General features: G+C 28.5%; 1 long non-coding RNA gene across 1 annotated transcript; it reads right to left on the bottom strand.

Moving 5' to 3' along the window:
- Nucleotides 1-1,124: 1,124 nt before the first annotated feature.
- On the bottom strand, nt 1,125-2,123 carry LOC145955799 (uncharacterized). The gene is made up of 2 exons (XR_014432490.1): nt 1,851-2,123; nt 1,125-1,633 (listed from the first exon to the last, which is right to left on the bottom strand). It is a non-coding gene; the product is annotated as an uncharacterized LOC145955799 (long non-coding RNA).
- Between the last annotated feature and the right edge of the window lie 6,410 nt (nt 2,124-8,533).

Below are 8,533 nucleotides of genomic sequence, written 5' to 3'. Positions count from 1 at the left end.
AGTTAACTTTTAAAATCGGTTATTTAACCGATTTTAAAAGTCTAACTTTTAAAATCGGCTCTTTTAAAATCGGTTACGGAATTGATTTTAAAAGTTGAAAATAACTGATTTTAAAAGCCTTTTTTCCTCTAGTGAGTAGACCAATAAGTAAACATAACAATCTCCATTAGCAAATATAAGGAATGTTAAGTTCCTTAGTCACTTTGGGAAAACTCTTTGGGAAAAACTAAGAATTAAACTTCTATTTTCTACTGCCTGTAACCCACAAACTGATGGCAAACAAAAGTAGTAAATAAGTTATTATCTACAATATTAAAGGTCATCTTAAGAAAACTAGAAAGCCTTGGGATGAACATTTTCCTTATATTGAATTCACATACAATAGGGTAGTCCATAAGACTACCAATCTTTCTTCTTTTGAGGTTGTTTAAGGCTTTAACCCTCTCACTCCTTTTGACATACTTACATTGCCGAGTACTTTTCTTATTTACATAAGGAAGGAGTATCTAAGGCTAATTTTGTAAAAACACTTCATGAGAATTTAAAGGCAAAATTGAAAAACAAACCCAAAAGTATATTAAATACAACAATAAAGGGAGAAAGAAAATTGTATTTGAGGAAGAAGACTTAGTGATGGAAACCTTATGAAGTAACTGGATTGATATGGATTCTCCTTCAAGTTCCTCCCTAGATCTTTGGCTTCTTGACACTCCTCAAGCTTCTTCAAGGTCTCTAATGGAGGTAGAGACCTCTTGTTTCACCTTAGAAGGTGAAGAACTCTACTTCAAGTGGTGCCACTTCAAGGTAGAAGATAAACCACTTCAACTCTCACCATAATCTTAGGAAAAGGATAAGAGAATTGGAAGCAAATCAAATAGAGAATTTAGACTTTTGAGAGAGATAATTATAAGAAAAATATTTAGCCAAGTCTCACATAACATCCAAAAGTGAGATTTACAAGTGAAACAACCAACAATAGTGGTGGAGAAGCTTGTAGTGCAAGCTTCACAAGGTAGGGACACTTAGATCTATATTAACCAATCATAGAGTGTCAAGTGTTTCCTTGTCTCCTAGGAGACAAGGAAAGGACACTTAGATCTAGAAGAGTCAATCATGGAGTGCCAAGTGTCACTTTGTCCCTTTTGCTAACCAAGAGACAAGTGTGTTGGAGAAGCTAACAAGGAGAACTCGGCCATGGAGGAGCTAGGCGACTTTTTTGATTCCTCCATCTAATCCAATCCAACACTACTACAGGAACTATATTTTACATCGGTTCTGGATTGTCATTTACATTGGTTCTAAAACCGATGTAGAATAAAGTGACTTAAAAAGTGCATAAACTTCTACATTGGTTCCTAGAAAACCGATGTAGATTTTATTTTTTTTAAAAAATTAAAAAATTGTATTCAGTGGAGAACCCCTTCGGGATCTCATTCTTCACTCTCACTCATGGCTCAACGAGAATCCAAACCCCCATCCCCAAGACTTCGACGCCAAAGGCTATATATATAGCCTCAACAGCAAAATCATGCTCTCCGCGATAATCCTCCTCTTCTTGATTAACCGCATCCACACATGGCGAACCACTAGATGATAGCTCACATCCACCCAAAAGTAACAACACCGCTTAAACCTGTCACGTGAAGAAAAATAAAGATTAAACTTTCCAAAATAAATAAACAACTAAATTCACGCTCTGTTCATTCATTTAATGAACCACCAGAAACTTGAAGCAAGGTCGAAAACAAAATGGAAAAAAAAAATACACAATCGCAACGCTGGATCAGCGAAAAATAAGAGAAAATTGAGCCATAAAATCAGCAAAAATAAAAAAAAGGGTGAAACGGTACCTTGTCAGGCGTAACGGCATCAAAAACGTAAACTTGGCCACGAAACGACAGTGTAAGGGTTTTTGTAACACTTACCTCTGCACGCACGAGGACGCCATGGCCAGCGCCGTCACCGCATTGGTGAAGTTGCGCGTTGGGGGAGTTTCTGGAAGAGATAAATTCCGTAGGTAATACATTTTATTTGAAACATCAATTAACATATTTTATTATCTTTTCATTTTAATTTATTGTAAAATAATTAGAATATTTAATTTAGCATCTTTAAAAAAATAATCATTATAAGATTTAATTTTTTTAATTTAATTATTTATTATACTTTTAGTCACCGTATTGGCTAAAACATATATTTTTGATTAAAATATATTTTAAAATCATTTTTGATTAAAATATATTTTAAAATTTTAGTTAATTCATTATAATATTTTAAAATAAATATTATTAAAAATTGTAATTAAATAAGTTACCTACGGAAATATCCGTAGATAAGTTATCTACGAAAATGTCCGTAGATAAGTTATCTGCGGATGAAAAATCCGTATGGAACTTATTTACGGATTTTTCCGTAGATAAATTATCTACGGAAATTTCAGTAGATAACTTCACCCGTAAATAAATTCTGTAGGTAATACATTTTATTTGAAACATCAATTAACATATTTTATTATCTTTTCATTTTAATTTATTGTAAAATAATTAGAATATTTAATTTAACATCATTAAAAAATAATCATTATAAGATTTAATTTTTTTAATTTAATTATTTATCATAATACTTTTAGTCACCGTATTTACCAAAAAATATATTTTTGATTAAAATATATTTTAAAATTATTTATGATTAAAATATGTTTTAAAATTTTAGTTAATTCATTATAATATTTTAAAATAAATATTATTAAAAATTGTCATTTTAAATTTTTTATTTTTATAAATTAATTGATGATAAAAAATAACATACTAATATCTGGTTTTAAATTTGATATGAAAATATTATGATATAATTAAATAATATTTTAAATTAGTATTTTATTAATGGTTGATAATTAGAAAATAAAACAAGAATAAATACATTTTTTTTGAATTTTATATCTTAAATTTAAGATGAATAAATATATTAAGTTAATTAATAATTTATTTAAAATGTTAAAATTTAATTTATAAAAATAATATTTTAAAAGAAAAGGGTTATAATAACACTAATGTAACTTTTATTAAATGTGAATATTATAAATTCAATCGTTAGATTGAAAGTTTTCTACTCTTAGCTCATATATACAAAATTTTATATTAATTCAAGATGATTTGATACTTCATTCTTATAAAATAAAATTGATGTAATATATACATTTCAAAATATACTAAAATATGAACACTTTGATTACTGTCAAGTTGTTATTCAATTTTAACAAAATTTGATATAAACATATAAAGTGATATGAACTTTTAATCTAACGGTTGAATTTACAAAATTCACATTTAATATAAAATTATTGAGTGGTGTAATACTTAGTAAAAGTTACACTGGTGTTATTCTAGCTCTTATCATTTAAAAATATATAATTATTATTTAAACATTTAAATTTATAATAATTAATTTAAATTGTATCATAATATTAATTTTAAATAGAAATAAGTAGATTGTTAATTATACAAGTAAGTGTATATATATATATATATATATAAAGATTAATTAAATATAATATAATTATTATTATTGGTAATATAATTATTATATATATTTTTAATTTTTATAACGGTCTAGACATACCAAAATGAGAGGGATCAAAAAATAGTATAAGTATGAGATTGTATAATTGAGGATGACTTAAATGAATTAATTTGTACTACTTATACTGATAACATGCATTAGCTTTTCTATAGCCTATCTCATCAGAACTCCACAGTTAAACGTGCTTGACCTGGAATAGTATAGGGATGGGTCACCTTCTGGGAAGTTTTCCAGAAAATGTGCAATAAGGACAAAACATGTTGAAAAGTGAAGTGTAATGAAATAACATCCTTGAGAGACCAAATATGAGGGTTATTATATTAATAAATTTATTAAAATTAAATAAAAATTTCCTGAAAGTTATCTATGGATAAAATCCGTAGATAACAAATTTCGTGAGTTATCTACGAAAAATTCTGTAGATAACGTTCCGTAGATAACGTTATCTACGGAAAATTCCGTAGATAACGTTATCTACAACCTTATTATCTACGAATTTTTTTCCGTATATAATCCGTAGATAATTGACACTTATCTACAGATTTTCATGTTTATCTACGGATTTTTCGGTAGATAATCTTGATTTTTCTTGTAGTGTATGCATGATAAGAAAGAGATAAAACAAGTATGTTATGTCGTATATAAAATACTTCTGTAACTCTAAAATCTCTGAAGTGCTAAAGACTAGAATTCATAAGATTTGTATGCACAATTAGTTTGACATGGTCTAAGAATTAAAATTGAATATCATTCTTGTTGTTATATTATGATCACTTAATTTGTCTAAAACATTATATTGAATGATGATAGAACTAAGTGAATGTGAGAAAACACATGTCTTTAAAGAATGTACTCGTAAAAAAAATCCACTTGAATGATCTTAGAACACCATAAATGTGTGCCTTACATCACACTGATAAAACTATCTCAAATCACTTATGCGCTTTTAAGAAAAATAAATTGAAAATTCCTTTCAAAAGTTAAAAAGTCAAAACATCTTTAAGAAAAATATATTTTAAAATATGAAAGCATTTCAAAGAGTCAAAAGTCTTTTTCTCTTACCAAAGAAAAAATATTTTATTTGACAAAGAAATATAAAAATTTCAAAAATTCAAAAAATGTGTTTGTCACCATTAAAAAGAGAGAGATTGTTAAGTCAAAAGATGATCTTGAATTCCTCAATTTTTTGGAGTTTTAATGTTAACGAACAAAATGCTTTTGGAAAAGTAAATGTCCTTGAAAATATTTATCAAAAATGTGTAAGATGCAGATCGTCTATTAGATAATATATAATTAAACAAAGCATATATATAGTCTGTCTCATATACATTAAATATTTATTATTTATTAAAACTAATGACAAAATTCATTTGAATATTTTATTCCTTAATAGATCGAACTAAAAAATCATCTTGTAACTCACAAATCTGGTAAAGAGAATAAGATCATGTTTTTCTTTAGAACCAAGGATAAAGATCCATAAAATCATGAAGAAAATCAGAAAATGACGTCGTTATTATTGCTGTCGCCGACATTGCTTTTACAAGCTCCATTTGGTATAGAAAGATGATAAGTAGCTTCCTTGATCATATAAGAGATACCCTTTGGTAAAATGCATTTAATACTTGCATTAAATGAGTCAGCGATTACCTCCTATCACAAGGAAAAACATTGAAGACAGACGAAATAAACTTGTACGTTGGGCTCAAAGTGTTGCAGTGATCATCTTCTCCAAATCTACTATATAAGAAGATTCAAAGTTCAAGAAAAAAGAAGACACTTGTACATAAACATACACGAAGAAACACACTTTGTAAATCATAGTTGTGTATAAACTTCATTTTTTCTTGTAAAAAACCTTAACACTCTATATTGGTTGTATAACATCTAAGTGTGACGAAAGCAACATATGCATGTAACTTTCATAACCATTATTATAAAGTTGAGCATAAAAAGACGTCTTTAAAATAATACTTGGTTGAACCTAAAGAGGTTTGTCTATAAAAAAAATACTTGATTGCTAAATTTAGAAAGGTTTATTGTGAAAAGAATACTTGCATAGTTACTTGATTAATGAATTCTAGAAGCTCTGGAAAACATTTTTAACTTGTTTTTATACATGATTATAATATCATAAAATTGATAAAGTTGTTAGTAGTTTTGTTCAATAGTAAATACTCAAGTGTATTCAATTAAAGATCAACCACATCTTTATTAAAAAAAATTCAACACATCTTACTTCAACAAGAATTACCGGATGACAACATAACAATAAGAGTAAGTAAGAAGCATACCTTTATCAGAACAAAAATGAGCAATGAATCACAGACCTCGGTACAACGCCTAGCAATGAAAATGAGCAAACAATTTGGGCAAACACCATAAAAAGAAAACCAATATTTGTGAATAAAAATGGAATTACATCAAATAAACTCACGTGCATCAAACCCTAGTGAGCGATATTGCAAGCGAAATTCATCAATTCAACAAAAACGAGTTCGGAAGCAATCCACTAATCCAACTAAAACCTAACAACAAAATCTTGAGGTACATTGCGATTGTGAGGAGGTTTAATAATTTAAACGAACGTGAAGTATTGCGATTTAAACGAACTTGAAGTGTAACATTGACGAACTAAAGAGAACTTGAAATGCTTAGGAACACTATAACACTACTTATTATGTATCTTACACGGGCATATTGAATTTTGAAACAGAAAGGAATGAGTGTCGCAATTGTGAGATTCAATATTTAAATGAATTTGAGATATGAAATAAACTCATCGTGGGAAACAGAAAGGTGAGAGTATTACAATTGAAGGTTGAATTTGGGAAGGAAAGCAAAATTTGCATGAAGTCGAAAGGATATCGACGATTGAAGCACTTTTTTTTTTTGGAAAAGACGACTGAAGCACTTAAAAAGGCAGTAATTTAAAAGGAAAGGTCCCTTTTCTTACTCTTCTCAATTTACATTTACAATTAATTAAAAATTTGAAAAATTAAAATAAATTTGTTGGAAACACCTAAAAAAATATGTAATATAAATTATTTTAATAATATAACATATTTTTCTTATTTATATTAAAAAATTTTATTATATAATAATAAATGAGCATGAACTATTTAATAGCTTAAATTTCTAAATATTTACTTGGTGTTTAAAATTTGATATTTGATATATAAACAGTTAAGAATGAAATTTGTGACAAATAGTTATTTTTTTAATTAATTATTATATAGAATAATATTTTTCATATATTTTTTAAAAATTACTATACAGATAATTTATCTATATATAAGCACAATGCGAAATAGCAGGAGCACGTACGTATAAATAGGCTAAAACTTAGTTTGTAGTAATTTTTACAAATAAATGTTAATTTAAAATTATTTTACCTTAGTAAACTATTTTTTATTAAATTTTCGTGCACATTAAAATTTGCAGAAAAAATGCAGTAAATATTATCTGCAATATTTTGTGCGGTTTATCAAAAGTTTATTAAATATCACGCCGGTGAATTTAATTACACAAGAAAATCTGTATGAAGTAAAAAATATCTCAAGTAAAATTGCAAAAAAATTCTGCAAATTATTTTTATATATAAATTGGCAGAAATTTTCTACGATTTTTTTTCAAGAAAAAGCCATAGAAATTTCCTGCGAAATTGTTTTTTCATAGAAAAATCTGCAGCTAATTAAGTCATTTCTAGTAAACACATGACTTAATTTGTTGAGCTTGTGTCGTGTGTGTTTCTTTATATTGGCTTGAATTAGACCATGTGAAATAGGTTGAACAAGACATGTGAGTGGTTGTAATTTGTTTTGGTATAAGTACTATGTTCAATTTCGATAAATAAACTTATATATTGATGCCAGTTAGCATCACGAAATGGATGAACTAAGAGTTATTTTCAGTCAGTCTTTTAGTGTTGGCCGTGTGGTAGACACGAGATATACTAAATAACCATTAATTTAGCATTGGTTTTTAGGATGTAGCTGCCATTGGCTTTTGGCCAATGACAAACACTGATTTTTCATGTGACAAAGATAGAGACATAGGAAGAGATCGATTTGCTTTAAAACAAAAGAAGAAAAAGGGTGCTATATTTTGTGATGCTCCAAGACTCAATGCTGTAGAATTCATTTCAACCAGCAGATAACCATAAGAGACATAAACATAACATTATATATTCTTGATTGGATATACCCTAGTAGGTAGGACATTAGTTAACGCTGTCATAAAAATTATTTAGCTATATATTTTTGACACACATGCTCCATTTCTGATCATGGATTGGCAATGCTCTAACTTTTAACTTGATCAGGACTACCACGGTGAGGTTGAATGTTTTTCTGATCTTTGGGCACCCAATAACAACACCAAAGCCAAGGATAAAGCGCACAAATTCTTTGAACGACAGATGGCGGAAGAGGCCACACGAAGTGTTGGGTTTCGTACACTAGATCATCTTTCTCTGGGAGTCTTCTCCCTGCAGCATCAGAACCATTCAAAATTGCCACAACAAGGAGAACAAAAACCACCAAAGCAGTAGTGGTCTTCGCCATAAATAGTGTATGATGGATATTAATTACTCTCGACTTTTGCTTTTCTTTGTTTTGCATGAAAAAAATTCGCACCAAATTGCTCCAATTTATAGAACCATCGGTGAATGTGACAGGAACTATTGATTACCCAACACGGGAATTGAATTAAATTGGTCTTTGAGTGTGGAAATAGATTTGAAGAAAATTAAGGTAACTGGAGTAGCGTGTGGAAACCATAGAAGAGAAAGGTTTTAATATTTCGGAGCATGGTTTCCTACAATGTTGTTCAAGGTTGACGAGCTGTTCGCTGCATAGGAACAATTAAGTGCTCTGATTCCATATCTGGTTAATGAATTAATTTGGTCATGGTCTTATTTTTCTGTGAATTTCTGAAGCGTCATTTTCTGGAG

This window comes from Cajanus cajan, chromosome 3, assembly GCF_000230855.2.
Source record: "Cajanus cajan strain Asha chromosome 3, NIPB_CcT2T_4, whole genome shotgun sequence".
NCBI classification, from domain to species: Eukaryota; Viridiplantae; Streptophyta; class Magnoliopsida; order Fabales; family Fabaceae; genus Cajanus; species Cajanus cajan.
The sequence above is the reverse complement of the archived record's forward strand: the minus strand, read 5'-3'. Positions and strand labels throughout refer to the sequence as shown.